This window comes from Macaca fascicularis, chromosome X, assembly GCF_037993035.2.
Source record: "Macaca fascicularis isolate 582-1 chromosome X, T2T-MFA8v1.1".
Taxonomy (NCBI): Eukaryota; Metazoa; Chordata; class Mammalia; order Primates; family Cercopithecidae; genus Macaca; species Macaca fascicularis.
The window spans coordinates 142,903,778-142,920,228 of record NC_088395.1 but is presented as its reverse complement, the minus strand read 5'-3'; the positions used below and the strand labels follow the sequence as shown (position 1 = coordinate 142,920,228).

The window sequence follows — 16,451 nt, the reverse complement described above, 5'->3', positions numbered from 1 at the left end:
TTATTTTCAATTTTTGTGGGTACATAGCAGGTGTATATATGTGTGGGGTACATGAAGTGTTGTGATACAGGCATGCAATGTGTAATAATTCCATCATGGAGGATGGGGTATCCATACTCTCAAGCATTTGTCCTTTGTGTTACAAACAATTCAATTACACTCTCTAAGTTATTTTAATATGTACAATTATTATTGACTATAGTCACCCTGTTGTGCTATCAAATAGTAGGCCTTATTCATTCATTCTTTTTTTTTTTTTTTTCATTTTTTTGTACCCATTAACCATCCCTACCTCCTTCCCCACTACACTTCTCAGTCTCTGGCAACCTGTCTTCTACTCTCTATGTCCATTAGTTCAATTGTTTTGATTTTTAGATCCCACAAATAAGTGAGGACATGTGATGTTTGTCTTTCTGTACCTGGCTTATTTCACTTAACATAATGACCTTCAGTTCCATCTATGTTGTTGCAAATGACTGATTCTCATTCTTCTTTGTGGCTGAATAGTACTCCATTGTGTATACATACCACATTTTCTTTATCCATTCATTTGTTGGTGGACACTTAGGTTGCTTCCAAATTTAATTTGCGAACAGTGCTGTAACAAACACAGGATCGCCGTTATCTCTTCCATATACTGATTTCCTTTCTTTTGAGTAACATACCCAGCAGTGGGATTGCTGGATCATATGGTAGTTCAATTTTCAGTTTTTTGAGGCCCCTCCAAACTGTCCATAATGGTTGTACTAATTTACGTTCCCACCAGCAGTGTATGAGGGTTCCCTTTTCTCCACATCCTCTCCAGCATTTGTTATTGCCTGTCCAAAAACTTTTAATTTTGATGAAGTCAAATTCATCTCTTTTGTTACTTGGGCTTTTGTTGTCATATCTAAGAAACTCTTTTGTAATTAAATGTCTTGAATTTTTTTCCTGTTTTCTTCTAAGAATAATATAGTTTTACATTAAGGTCTTTGATCTATTTTGAGTTAATTTTTGTATATGGTAGGAGATAGGGGTCCAAATTCATTCTTTTGCATATGCACATCCAGTTGTTTCAGTACCATTTGTTGAAAATACAACATTAACCAATTCCTCCATTGAATTGATTAATGTAGCTATGTAGTAAGTTTTAAAAGCAGAAGGTATGAGTCCTTCAACTTTGTTCTTCATTTTCAAAATCACTTTGGCCATTCTGGATCCCTTGCATGTCCATGTGAATTTTAGGATCAGCTTGTCAATTTCTGCAAAAAAGACCAGCTGAGATTTTGATAGTGATTGTGTTCAATCTATAGATTGCTTTGGGGAGTGTTGCCATCTTAATAATATTAAATGTTTGGATCCATGAACATGGGATGTATTTCCACTTATTTGTCTTTAATTTAATTCAGCAATATTTTGTACTTTTCAGTGCACATGTCTTATACCTTCTTGGTTCAATTTATACCAAAGGATTTTATTATTTTTGGTGTTATCAAAAAATAGGATTGTTTTCTTGATTTGGTATTTAAATTGTTCACTGCAAATGTATAGAAATATAATTTTTTTTTGAGACAAGATCTTACTCTGTTGCCCAGGCTGGAGTGCAGTGGTGTGATTATAGCTCACTGCAGTCTCAAACTCCTGGGCTCAGGTGATTGTCCTACTTCAGCCACCTGAGTAGCTGTGACCACAGGTGTGGAGCACCATGCTTGGCTAATTTTTGTATTTTTTATAGATACAGGATTTCACCATGTAGCCCAGGCTGGTCTTGAGCTCCTGCACTCAAGTGATCTACCTGTCTCAGCCTCCCAAAGTGCTGGGATTACAGGCATGAGCCACGGTGCCTGCCCAATTGATTTTTTCATGTTCATCTTGTATTCTTCACTTTGATAGAACTTATTCATTAGTTTGAATAGTTTTTTAGTGGATTCCCATATGGTTTTCTTATACAAGAGTATGCCATTGGTGAATAGGGATAGTTTTACTTCATCCTTTCCAATCTGGATGCCTTTTATTACATTTTCTTCCCTAATTTTTCTGGCTGGAACCTCCGGTACAATGTTTAATAGAAGTGATGAGAGCAGACAGTCTTTCACCATTGATATGATGTTAGATGTGGGTTTTTGGTAAATGCCCTTTATCAGATTGAGGAGGTTTCTTTATATTCTGAGTTTGTTATAAATGTTTTGTTTTGTTTTGTTTTTATCATGAAAAGGGTTTGATTTTGTCAAATGCTTTTTCTACGTCTGTTAAAATGACCGCTGGTTTTTGTTTATTATATTTGTATGCTGTATTACATCAATTTATTTTCATATATTAAATCAATCTTGCATTCCTGGGATAAAAACCAGTAGATTATGTTATATATGCACATAGAAATTCGTGCACATCTGTGATTATTCTTGAAGGATCTTTCTTCATAGAAATTGGATTACTGTGTGAAATTATGATAGATAATGTCAAATTGCCCTACAAAAATGTTATACCAAGTTACACTCTCACCAACAGTGTACACAGTGTCTTCTTCCTGTCCCTGGCAACACTGGATATTATTTGTCTTTAATGTTTGCTAAACTGATGGATGAAAATGGCACTTCATTTATTGCTGTAATTTGTATTTCATGATTACTAATGAGTTTGGACATCCTCTTATCCCTTTATAGTCTATTTGCATTTCCTTTTTGTGAACCAAATATATCTTTCTTATTTTCTTACAGAATGGAGAAGGCAGGGAAAAATGCTCAGATCCCAAGTGAAAAGTTTCCAGAATATATGGAAGAATCCTCCTGTCTAGGTAGAGGGTTACTGATGTCTCTCAACAACAAAAGTTCTAGCAATGGCAGTTTTATTTTTGTGTTGCCCCTGAAGTTGGTGAGAGTTGGGGGCACCTACAATTCTTCTGATCAGTCAAGAATGGCCTGGGTAGTACCTCTTTGATTGCATTGTCCTGGCTACAACTACATGATCGACTGGTCTCTGAAAGCTCTAAACCTATGGTTTTCCTCTTAGCCAATCCTTTCCACTGCCATATCCCCAGAAGGTAATCTGCCTTTGTCCTCTGCCACCATTACTACCAGCCCATTGCCAGGGATACCCTACCATCTCCAATTCTGCTCCTGAGCCAAGTTTATTATTTATTTATTTATTTTTGAGATGGAGTCTCGCTCTGTCACCCAGCTGGAGTGCAGTGGCGTGATCTAGGCTCACTGCAGTCTCCACCTCCTGGCTTCAAGGGATTCTTGTGCCTCAGCCTCTCAAGTAGCTGGGATTACAGGTGCCCGCCATCATGCCCGGCTAATTTTTGCATTTTTAGTAGAGACAGGGTTTTGCCACGTTGGCCAGGCTGGTCTCGAATTCCTGACCTCAAGTGATCCATCTGCCTCTGCCTCCCAAAGTCCTGGGATTACAGGCATGAGCCACCGCACCCAGCCCCAGGTTTATTTTTTAAAAAGATATTTCATTCTGGAGGGATTTCATTGAATGTATATGAGGTTCAATTAGTACTTATTTCACTTTCTTTCTTCCTCCTTCCCTCTCTTCCTCCTTCCCTCACTTCCTCCTCTCTTACTCCCTCTCTTACTCTCTCTCGCTCTCTTTCTCTTTCTCCCCCTCTCTCTTTCTTTCCAGTACCAGCTGGTAGCAGTATGTTTTTTTCTCTGCCCCCACCCCCTCATTCCCTCCTGTCTCCCTGAGTCACTCCATCTGCCTTGTCACCGGAACAGCATGGGTGCCCTCCCCAAAGTGAGGTTTGTGGGATGGACGATTTGCCATTTCCCAGGGTCTGCTCTGCAGGGAAGGAGTTCTGAAAGTAAGGCAGCTCTACTAATGATTATGAGTCAAGGCTAAATATCTAGCAGCGCAGTGCCTCCTGGGAGGAGTTAGGCACAAGGCCCAGCAACTAACCAGTAGTTGTAATGGGTATCAGCAGATCTTCTTTCAAGCCCTGACCCTGCCACTTGTGTGAAGTCTGGATCTCCTTTTCCAGGCCTCAGTTGAGTCATCTGTAAAATGAGGAGACTAGAGTAGAGGTTGGGTAATGTCTGGTGGTTGTAATGTCTGTTTTTAACTGGCCCATTTCCATCAGTTTCTGCTAGGCAAAGCTTTGCATATTTAGCTGCTCAGTTGGAACTAGTAGGAAGACCAAAGAGGATTTTGGCAAGTTCTTTTCTTCTGTTGTGCAAATCTGACATGCTTAATGGAATTTCCAAGAGTTACATTAAACGTCACCCATGAGTCTGGCCATCCTAATGTTTTACAGAGTGCATTGTATTTCTGTAAAAATTAGACTTTGAGTACGATTTTAAATATTTCCCATCTATCATGAACGTTTTCGTTCTCTCTCATAAGAGACTATTTGATTTGGGGCCTGTTATCGGAAAGGCCGGGAAGGGCATCGAGGATAGTTGGAGGCAGGGTGGTATGTGAAGGGCCTCTGGAGAGCCAGCGCTTCTCGGGTGTCTCGGCGGCTCACCCTAGAGTTTGGGGGTTCTGAGTTGCATCTGGGGGTGAAGGAGGAAGCAGGCCACCAGAAAGGGCTAGTCCATGAGTCCGGGAATCCCGCCTGAAGCTCTGGCAGTGACCCGCAGCATGCCAGGCACCACCGGCAGCCCTCCCGGTAGAGGCTGAAGCAGACGGCAGCAGCATGCGCAGTGTGGCCGCCGCCAGTACACCGCGGCTTTTGCTGCTGCCACAGCTACCAGGGCTGCTGCTGCTGCTGCTGCTGCTGCTGCTGCTCTGCCTGCGCCGCTGTCACTTCCAGTTCCTACTTCTGCGATCCAGGTCCGGGTCACTGCTTACCCGCTGCTGGCCCAGTGCCTCCAGGCCGCTTTCCCTCCTCTGCTCGGCTCTGGCTCGGGCTGCGGGCAGGAGGGGACCGGCATGGGCAGCTGAGCGTGGTCTGGAGAAGCCTCGCGGGCTGGCTCCCCCGGCAGTCGCTACCCTCCAGTCGCCGCCCTGCGCACCCTCGCCCGGCTCGCAGCCAGCGCACCCAGCGGGGCGCGCCCCCGGCGCCCCCAGTTCGGCCCCGCGATCCTCCGCCCGCCAAGCGGTACGGCTATGGCAACAAGAACTTGAGGACAAGACTCTGACTTCCCTTTAGATTAAAAAATAATCTCTGGGCTGGAGAGGTTGCGGGAGCGGCACAGAGTTTGGAGACGGGCGCCCCCTCCTCGCCCGCGTCCAGGCGCAAAGTTGCAGCAGCCCCTCCCCGCTGGGGCGAGCCTAGCCCAGCTCTCCAGTTTCGCCCTGGTGGCGGCCGCGCTCAGGGCAGGGTCCCAGCTCCGGCTGGGTTGATCGGTTCCCGCAGCCTTGGCACAGGCTTGCCCGCCCGCTCGCCGGCCCCGTGACTCGGGAGGGCGAGCGGCTTCCAGGAGGCGGCGGCGGCACGGCTGGAGTGAGGGAGCAGCCGGAGGACAGGCGGGCAGCGGCCGAGCCAGGTGACCTGCCTGGGGGCAAAAGGGTCAGGGGAAGGGGAGCGCGCGAGGGCCCGGGGGTGGGTGCCGAAGGACCCCCTTTGGAGAGGAACCGCCCTTCTTCCCCACTGCCGTGGCTCGCAGCCCCAGCTGCGGGGTCCGTTCTCTGCCAGGGCCTCACAGTTCGCTAAGATCCAGGGTGCCGGGAAGGGGGAGATGGGGGCCGAGGGCGCAGAGCGAGGACGCGCCAAACTTAGGGGCGAGTTGTCCAGCTCTGGCCGCAAGGTTTGCATCCCACTGGATTCTTTCCTTCCCCCAGAACCAGAGCAGGAGTTAACAGTACCATTTTTAATACTAATTTGATGCCCTCCCAACCCCGAGCATCCATACATTTGGGGATATTTTCTGCGTTGAGTACAGAGATCTGTCGCAGAAATGGTTTGTGGATGGAAAAGACCTGTATTCTACAAGCTGTTCCAAAGTGCCTGTAGTTAATTTCAAGTTTTCATTTTCTAGTCATTTAGGAACCCAACAGGTATATGAGCTATTTCGTTTCTTAGCTCTACGGCGGAGAGCCCTCAAGTTTATCTCTGCCTCTTCAAAGGTCTTATATATTCATTTTTGATTTGTTATTGTTTTTGGATATAGGGAGAACTCACATGATATTTTTCCCTTTTCTTAATGTGTAGTGGGAGTAAAAATACAGTAAATGAATATATTTTCCTCTGCAATTATGTGTATTTTGGTCGATAAAAGCTTCGCATAAACAAAAAGAACCTTACAAAATAGGATAAATTTCAGTTGATGTTCTGTAAAGTATTAATAATTTTAAAGGCAAGATTCAAAGGTTCAAACTGTTTTTTTTTTTAAACTTATATTTGCCTGGAAAACTCATAGTGTCCTTGGACTTCCTATCTTAATTTTGACATTGACCACGGTAAGAGGATCTCTGATGACATCATTTGCTCCAGGCACAGTCTGGAATTCTGTGACTGAGAGCACCTCTCTCCAAAACATAAGGCCTGGTCCTGCCCTTGTGCTTCAGCTGAGGCATTTCCAAGGATTTCTCTTCGCAAAGTATTATGCTACGTGCCAGGCAATGCTGCAGTCCCTTCTTACATAATAAGCCAGCTTCAGGCCGGTGTACACTTTGGGTGTGCTTAGAGCAATTAAAACAGGGGAGTGTTCTGTCTTAGTCTGGGTGCTGGGGCAGATGATTGGAGTTTTGGACAAAGTAAATTTCCAGCTACTATTGTCATATTGCATTTCTTTGGTGCTTAATTTTTTGAATGCCTTCTACTTATCTGAAACTCCCCATGCCCTTGGAAAGGATGTAGGAGAGATGGCATTACTTTCACTTGACAGAGAAACAGAAAAGTTTAGTTAATCGAAGTCATACAGCTTATCACTGGTAGGATCAAAACTCTAACCTGCATCTCCAGCTTTCAGCCTAGGTTTTTTCTTTGTTCATTTGTTTTTACTAAAACGTGGCATTTTATACAAAAGTGTTTTATTTGGCACATTTTATGGATGGTATGTCTTCCAAGCTACTAATTTTTCCTATTCTTTTTTGCCTACTCACATCTCAGCCTTGTCTTTGCTTGTGCAGGGCTGGTGCTGTTCTTAGGGGTAAGGACAAGAGCAGAGTTTTCCAAAGGATGGTCTGTGGTTTGTATTTACCTACAGTCTGCCTCCTCTCCACTCACATTCAGGGATAGCAGGTGCTGAATAGAGTGAGTAGCCAGGGCCCCGAAATTTCTGATATTCATTTGACATCATTAGTCCAAGTATAATATTACTTCAATCTTTACAAAGAAACTCATTCAGGAGAGGAAATTGAAGAGTATGAGTTTTGTTCCTTTATAGCAATCTGTTTATCACTGTGCTTAGGACCGTAGATGCAAAGGAGGAAAAGGAGTTGAGTATCTACCATTTCTCAGGCACCTCCTATGTTCCAGGCACTATGCTAGGTGCTTTAAGTCTATTATCATATTTAACCCTTGCAACACTCCTGGGAGGTAGGTGGCATTGTACTCATTATACCCTGGTGGAAACTAAGGTTTGGAGATGATCCAGACTGATGCCTCATCCTGCCAGTACCAAGAAGAACCGGAATGTAATCACTGATGTACTTGACTCCAGAACTCATTCCCTTTGTCTTGTGCTAGGCTGTTGCCCCCAAAGCTAGTAATAAATATAGGAACAGCTAGCTCCTTTGTGTTCAGACATGGCTGTACATTGGAGTCACTTGGGATGCTTTTTAAAAATACAAATGTTGGAGTCTCGTAACCCAGAGATTTTGAGTTAATTGGTCTGCAATGAGGCCCAGCCACTGGTATTCCTTTTTAAAAAAATGCTTAAATCAACTTTATATTTACATTCAGGAAATTGCACAAATCCTAAGTATATAGTTTGGTGAATCTTCACAAACTGACACACTTGTACAGTCTGCACCCTTACTAAGAAACAGAACAGTATCGGTGCCCAGAAGCTATCCTCGTGCCCCTTCCCAGTCACTATGCCTCACCAAGGGGCACTACTATCATGACTGTCCACCACTATCATAGTAGATTCTCTGCCTTCCTGCCTGTTTTGATACTCTATATGAGCGGACTCATACAGTATGTACTCATTTGCATGAGGTTCCTTTCACTCAGCATAATATTTGTACAAGTCACCCATGTTGTTGCAGGTAGTAGTGGTTCACTTTTTTTCTTGCTGTATAATATTTCACTGTGTGGCTATACCATGTTTTGTTTTTCTATTCACTTGTTGATGGACATCTACATTGTTTCCAGTTTTTGTTTGCTGTGAACAATGCTGCTATGAAGATCCTTGTGAGTGTCTCCTGGAGCATATGTACACCCATTTCTGTTGGGTTTTATGTATTACAGTGGCACTGGTAGGTCATAGGGTCTGTATGTGTTCAGCTTTAGTAGGTACTGTCCAGCTGTTTCCCAAGTTGGACAAGCCTCGTGATTTTTTGTTTTGAAAGCTCTGCAAGTGATTCTAATGTGCATCCAGAGTTGAGAACCGTTTCCCTGGTTTATCCACAGTTCAGCAACCTAGTGACCTCAAGTGTCTGCCGCTAAACTGAGAACCATACAGAGGGAGATCCCAACTTTCTTCTCAGCCTGGAATCTTCTGGGCAGTCTTCTCAGCAAAACTGGGCAGCTTACACCCATTTTCCCATAATCCCTTGTGCCAAGCTACCTTTATACTGCTCGTCCACCCTTGCTTTGGTTTATCTGTGAACACATCTGCTAATCTCAGAACTTTTCAAAGGTAGGAACTGAAGCCTGATCATCTTTATTTTATTTCTTTCTTTATTTTGAGACAGAGTCTCACTCTGTTGCCCAAGCTGGAATGCAGTGGTGCGGTCTCTGCTCACTGCAACCTCCGCCTCCTAGGTACAAGCGATTCTCCTGCCTCAGCTTCCTGAGTAGCTGGGATTACAGGCGCGTACCACCACACCCGGCTAATTTTTGTATTTTTAGTAGAGATGGGGTTTCACCATATTGGCCAGGCTGGTCTTGAACTCCTGACCTCAAGTGATCCACCCGACTTGGCCTCCCAAAGTGCTAGGATTACAGGCGTAAGCCACCGTGCCCAGCCCTGATCATCTTTATAACCCTAGCACCCAGTACAGGACATGGCACAGAGCAAGTGCTTAGGAAGGGTTTGTTAGATGAAAGATTGATAGAATGACTGAGTACTCAGAGAAGATCTGGGCTGCAAAAGAGACGTCCCATCTTTGCACTAAGAATTATGTACTTTATTCATAGGACACTGCTTCAGGCCCTTGCTCAAAGCCTAATTGCTTTTACTTATCTCAGCATGTTAGCATTATGGGTAATCTGGTTGCTCACCCTGAAACTGATTAGAAATAGCAGATTAAATGAGATGAGGTAAGGTATGTGAAAGCACACTGTAAACTGGAAAATAGCATCTAAATAGAAAGCTGTGATAAAGGGAAATGAGGGGCTGCTCTAGATTAGGTACACTGGCAATGGCAGAAAGTCTGTGTATCCATGTATAACATGGAAGAACTGAAATCAACAGCATGTCAGCAAAGGAGACAGAAAATCTATAAAAAGCAGACCCCCAAACACATAACTCTCTGGGGACTTTTGATGTGGTGTCAGGCATGCTATGTGGTCTAGTCGCTAGAATATGTTCCTTTTCCTGCCTTGGTCTGGGTTTGAGTCCTGGTCAGGGCAGCCTTTTTTTCTTCAGAAGTAGTATACCAGTGCAGGGACTAAAGAGCTTGAGCTTTGGACTTGGACTGACCTGGTTGGCCACTTATTAGGTATATGCTAACCTCCTAGGAGGTAGTAGTAATACCACTTATTAAGTATATGCTTCTGGCTGGGCGCGGTGGCTCACGCCTGTAATCCTCACACTTTGGGAGGCCGAGGTGGGTGTGTCACTTGAGGTCAGGAGGTCAAGACCAGCCTGACCAACATGGTGAAACCCCATCACTACTAAAAATACAAAAATTAGCCAGGCATGGTGGCATGAGCCTGTAATTGCAGCTACTTGGGAGGCTGAGGCAGGAGAATCGCTTGAACCTGGGAGGCAGAGGTTGCAGTGAGTCAAGACTGTGCCACTGCACTGCAGCCTGGATGACAGAGAGAGACTCTGGTTAAAAAAAAAAAAAAAAGTATATGCCTCTTCCTAGGGTTAAATGAAAGAAAGCAAGTAAAGCACTTAGCACTGTCCTTGGCACTGAGTGAACTCTCAATACAAGCTAGTTCCTAATTGGAATTTTAATATATCCCAGTAGATCAGTGTTCTGGGATATATTAGATAAAAAACATTGCATTATTAAAAAAAAAAGTTCACTTAGTTCAGTTATGTTAAGCTAACTCTGTTTAAGAAGTGAGTCACTGATTTTTAGAAAGATTTCCTTTTGAAGATTTAACATTTAAAAAAATTGAAAGGGTAGGCTGACATGATGGCACACACCTGTAATCCCAGCACTTTGGGAGGCTGAGGCGGGAGGATCACCTGAGGTCAGGAGTTCAAGACCAGCCTGGCCAACATGGTGAAACCCCATCTCCACAAAAATACCAAAATTAGCTGAGCATGATGGCAAGTGCCTGTAATCCCATCTACTCAGGAGGCTGAGGTGGGAGAATCGCTTGAACCCAGGAGGCAGAGGTTGCAGTGAGCTGAGATTGTACCATTGCACTCCAGCCTGGGCGAAAAGAGCGAAACTCTATCTCAAAAAAAAAAAAAAAAAAAAAATTGGAAGGGTAAACTGTGGGCTTTCCAAGAGTTCTGAGGTTTTACTAGTTACATTTGGGATTTAGACAGGGCTAAAAGTTGAAATAGGAAAAACAAAATCCAGCCATCTTGTCTCTCAGTTCTATGCTCTATTCGGCAGAGACGACTTGTTTTTGGGAAAACGTTTTTAAAAATAAAGTCAAAGGTAAAATCCTCAAATATTTTCTAATACTTAACACATCTCTAGAAGGCAAAACAAAGTTGAATATTTCCGGGCTTCTTAGATGAATAGTGATGTCAGACTTGGCCTCTGTTCTCCATGCTTAACAGCAGAAATTAATCCTTCAACGTTATTAGCATCTTTCACTCACTATTAAAGTGCTTTTGTCTCTGAGTTTAAAAGTCTCTGTGTTTTCATCATAGAAATAATTCAAATTTAGATTACAGCATGTTGAAATGTGTTTAAAATAATTTGGATATTATATTTAATTGGTTTTTATATTTTATTTGGAAGGCTACATAAAGACAGTTTAAATTTCTGTGATATTGCAGCCCAGTGATACCCATGGAACAGAGATTGGAATTTTAAACTACAGTTTCAGACAATATACATGCATTCTGAAGAGTTTTAGGAACTGCTTGTAAGAGTTCTTGTTCTTTCCCTAGCTTATTGACTTGCTGTTGCTCTCAGTGCTTAGCATGGTCAATTTTTAACTGCTGAAAACAATTTGTGTATGGTTTCCTTTATAACAGCTCAGGACTAGAAATATATTTGGGGATTCAGTTGTAAAGAGGAACTGGAGAAGACAAAGCAACTGAATTCTTCAGAGACTATGAATTATTCAGTTGTTAACCACAGTAACTTCTTGAGCTACCATTTTGTGTTCTAATAATAGAAACAGTTTGGATGGATTCCTCTGGGTATTGAAAAATCAGATCTTTTCATTCTTTTCTAGTCTATGCATAAACTAGAAGAATGTGAGAAAAGACTATTTTCAGTTGCTCATGTTTACCTGGATGAACTAGTTTAATTTTTGTCTTTTAAAACAGACATATTTATTTTAAAATTAAAATAGCTTGAAATTTAAAAATCCACCCCAAAGCAAGATGATCGTTTAAGTTAAGTTAAACAATGCAGTGAATGGTCTTTTATTTTTGGTGATGATTGCCAAAAACCTCCCCCTCTTGCCTTCAGGAAATAAGCAATAAACCTGATGAATTGGGCGTAGTTGAGGGGGAAAATAAAAATCAATGGCTTCTATTTAAAAAACACAGTATGTAATATCTAAAAAAGAAAGGCATTGTTTCTGAATTGGAGTGAATGTACCAAATATATACCAAAAGGAATGCATTTTGTTAGAAAATTTGATTAATTATTAGACTCTTCCTGACTGGAGATGTAAATTATCTTGTTTTAAATCTAACTCACTCTAATTTGGTTTTAATGTTGACTGTAATCCAGGCTGTTTCTGGGGACAACAAAACACAATACACCTCTTTATTCAAACCACATAATCTTGGCCAGCTATCCCCTACTCCAGTCCCATTCTAACTTGGTCTTAGAGTTATCATTGAGGTGGCCCTCAAGGATCAGTCTGAGAGGTGATGGGATGTTGCCAGCACAGCACAAGGTATGCAGAGAGATTGGTGATGACATCTGGGGTTAGTACCAAGAGGAAATGCAGGGTCGGGTCTTTGAATTGCAAATGAGGAAGTGTGAAGGCACTTGCCAGTTTCTTAGGGCCCTCACTTTACCAGCTTTTTAGAGGAGGTAGTGTATGTCCACTTAGTCCAGAAGCTACTCTGTATCTGCATTTCAGCATGGGCAATGGCACTTCCTCTGCTGTCAGCTGGAAGAAAGACCTATGACACTAGACATCTGTCCGATTAGCTCCAGGCTTTGTCATACCCTGGCAAACTGGGCCTTATCACACAAAGAGATGTATGGGCTTAGAGTGGATCATCCAAAACAGCATGTAGTCACATATCATTTCTGTTGGACTTCTGGCAGAAGATTTACCTTCCTAATTAAGTTCTACTTAGGCAAATCTGGTAAAATCCAAGGTTGATACTTTCTTGGGGACTTGAATATTATTCCAGAGATCAGACATGTCAATTGAGTGAGTGAATAGGGCAACAGGGAAAAGAAGGAATTAAATTAAGGTGAGATAAAATGCAGCAGTTTGCAAAGTGGCAAGTGAAACTATTATTAAGGACTTGTCTCAACCTTGACAATAACAAAGATGTTTCCCTACTTCTTGGAAGCATGGACGTTATTTTAAGGGGCTTTTTTTTTTTTTTTTTTTGAGAGAGAGTCTTGCTCTGTTGCCCAGGCTGGAGTGCAGTGGTGCGATTTTGGCTCACTGTAACCTCCGCCTCTTGAGTTCAAGTGAGTCTCCTGGCTCAGTCTCCTGAGTAGCTGGGATTACAGGCACGTGCCACTATGCCTGGCTAATTTTTTGTATTTTTAGTAGAGCTGGGGCTTCACTATGTTGCTCAGGCTGGTCTCGAACTCTTGATCTCAAGTGATCCGCCCCCCTTGGCCTCCCAAAGTGCTGGGATTACAGGTGTGAGCCACCGCGCTGGCCTTAAGAGGCATCTTTAAGGTGTCAAACTCTTAACATCGTTTATGAAAAGCCCTGCCTGTGAAGCAGGCCTGAACACTAATTTGTATGTTCTTCATGTGGAGGTCTCCAGCAAAAAAGAGGTATGTACTAATAATTTCTGAGAAATGTATGCAAATCAGGAGACTGCAGTCTTTCACTAACAAAAGAAGTTTAACGACTTCTTTGTGAGAATATACATTGTGATAGTGGAAATAAGCATTTACACTGTTTGTATAACCACTTTGCATTCTCTGAAGAAGGACTGGTATTTGGGAGTGTGTTGTGTATTGGGGCAAATCTTGATTTGAGATTAAAAAATCACCTTCAAGTAGAGACAACAGAATAGAAAATGGTTTTAGGGCTAATATACCTGTGGGTGACTTCATTTGCCAGATTTTATATAGTGTTCTTTTTATTTCTCATCTTAAAACAAATTTATGTATTACTGCCTGGCATAGACACCAGGTGTTCAATAAATATTTGCTGAATGGATAATGAATGAGTATTTGAATGGCAATGAACTTTTAAAATTTCATTGTAGACAGCTTGTGTATTTAAGAGTCTACATGTAGATGGTCAGGAGTTGACTTTTATTCATAAAAATGACTCTTTAATGGGTAAAAATGAGGACAGAAAGAAAGCTGGGTTTCCCCTAAGATAGCATTACTTTATGCCAAGCTAGAGTACTTGTTTCAAGTTTTTTAAAAATTAAAAAAAAAAGAAAATTAAAGGTGTGAGATACTAGCTCCTGTGATGTCATATGGAAGCCTTTTTCTACCTTTCCAGTCTCTAGGCTACTTCTTATTTCTTCTATTACTGAAACTCTCTTGCTTTCACTGGGCTTTCAAGGTGTGAGCTCTGCTTGTGAGGATTCTCTAACTGTGGTTTTCTCCAAAGTGATCCCAGGCAGTAACTTCACTTCTTTTTGGTGAGGTAAATGCTTTGTCAGCATTCTTTAATCATATTCTTCAAAAAAAAAATTTATTTTTGGCCAGGTGCAGTGGCTCACGCCTGTAATCCCAGCACTTTGGGAGGCTGAGGCGGGCAGATCACGAGGTCAGGAGATCGAGACCATCCTGGCTAACATGCTGAAACCCCGTCTCTACTAAAAATACAAAAAAATTAGCTGGGCGTGGTGGCGGGCGCCTGTAGTCCCAGCTACTCAGGAGGCTGAGGCAGGAGAATGGTGTGAACCCGGGAGGCGGAGCTTGCAGTGAGCTGAGATGGCACCGCTGCACTCCAGCCTGGGTGACAGAGCGAGACTCCATCTCAAAAAAAAAAAAAAAAAAAAAAAAAAAAGAATGTATTTTTACCAGGTGGTGGAAAATATATGAGCCTTGATTTATCAAATTCTACTAGAAAAAAATTTGCCTTTTCCTCCTCTCTTTCCTTCTGGGAAAGGCATGCCCAAAGGGCAGATGCTTCTGGTGGAAGAAATACCTGTTTGAATTTTAGATTGGGAGAGAAAACTGACACTTAGCAAGAACTTGTTCAATGTCTGTAAAGTGAGCACCATGCCTGGCACTGTGGGCTCCTACCTATTGGACAGAGGCAGCATGTATGTGTGAAAGAGTGGAATTTAACAACATTTAGCAGTGTATGGTTAGGTGTTCAAGTTAGTGGTTCTAGAATCTAGAGTCTAAATTCAAGAGGAATTCAGAAATAGGGAAGCCTGTTGTGTACTGACACATAGTGTTTGGGGAAAACAGCATGGAAGGGAGTAATTTGGGATGGGCCCTGAAGGATAGCTAGCATTCAGATGATTGAGGGAACTTTCTGAAGGAGAAGTATAAATGTCAGAGAGAGGCACAGTGAAGAAAGAAGATTCTGGAGCATATAAAGAGATGATGGTGAGAAACGGTGGGCCTGCTAAGGTCTGTCTTAGAGATACTTGAGAAGAAATTATTTTATATTTATTTATTATTACTATTTTTTGAGATGGCATCTTGCTCTGTCACCCAGGCTGGAGTGCGACAGGCTAGAGTGTGACAGGCTAGATTGTCAAGGCTAGTGGCGCGATCTCGGCTCACTGCAACCTCTGCCTCCCAGTTTCAAGCGATTGTCCTGCCTCAGCCTCTCCACTAGCTAGGATTACAGGCATGTGCCACCACACCCGGTTAATTTTTGTATTTTTAGTAGAGACGGCCATGTTGGCCAGACTGGCCTTAAACTCCTGACCTCTAGTGGTTAGCCCACTTCAGCCTCCCAAAGTGCTGGGACTACAGACATGAACCACTGCGCCTGGCCTTGAGAAGAAATTTGAATGCTAGTCTGAAGAGGGTGGACTTGATCTTGGGTTATATTAGGCTTTTTATTGGATGCCTTTGCTGTATTTTGAGAGACATGAATGCTAACTAAAAGCACCATTTCTGATGTCTCTGAGATCTGAGCTCCTGAATGCCCACCTAACAGTGTTTGGATTGTTTCCTAAGTGCAAATCCTGTTTGGAATAAGTTGGAGTAGGATTCATTAATTAATTGATGTCTGTTAGGCATTGATGAGTGTCTCTGAAAATGACATACTTTTGAAAAAGTGAATCACGCAGATATATAAACGGGAAGAGCCAAAAGTCTTTGCCAAATGAATGACTGAAGGTAATCTCTAAGTAAAGAGAGAAAATAATAATAACTTTGGCACAGCATCCTTTCCTCCAAGTTTAGCTGGTGTTAGGAGGATTTGGGGCATGTGAATTGTAGTCTTTCCAATTACACGTTACCCCTTCTTGCTGCTGGTAAGTTGCTTTGCCATGTCCCGTTGTGCTCTGGCTGTGAGTTGGAGCTAGTTTTAGAGCATGGGCATGAACAGGGGAGGGTGGCTTGTAGTGTTTGTCATTTATTCAGTTTTACAACAAAAATGGTTAAAAATATAACCAATTCCAGAAAAAGCAGTAAAATCCCACAATTCTTTGCAGCTTCTCTTCTCTGTAATGATGAGGTCGTGGTGCTTTGTGATGACGTTTAGAGGAACCTCTATTACCTGGGACAGGCAAGCAATTGCGGATGTTGCCCACACTCAGCACACAACTTAAAAAATTAGCAACCATAGAGTTTGAAGCACCTTTGGTCACCTCACGGTCACACAGCTTCATGTTGCTGATGAGTACAGGTACATCTAATTTTAGATGTTACATGTTTCCTGGAAAATTGCGTGGAGATTTTTTTTTTCTTCTCTAAGTGATATCTGTTTCTGAGTTTATTATACTTTCTGCAATGCTTTTTCTTCAAGT

At 42.5% G+C, this 16,451-nt stretch overlaps 1 protein-coding gene across 8 annotated transcripts in view; it reads left to right on the top strand.

Annotated features, from left to right (window-relative positions):
* ARHGEF6 (Rac/Cdc42 guanine nucleotide exchange factor 6) overlaps positions 1-16,451 on the top strand; it is a 120,077-nt gene that overhangs the window by 9,076 nt on the left and 94,550 nt on the right. For 4 of the 8 annotated variants that reach the window (XM_074029314.1, XM_074029313.1, XM_074029310.1 and 1 more), the window contains exon 1: positions 5,215-5,414. The exons of the other annotated variants lie outside the window; for them this stretch is intronic. The gene's annotated coding sequence lies outside the window, so the exon portion shown is untranslated. Of the gene's footprint in view, positions 1-5,214; positions 5,415-16,451 lie in introns of those variants that run through there. 8 annotated transcript variants of the gene reach the window in all.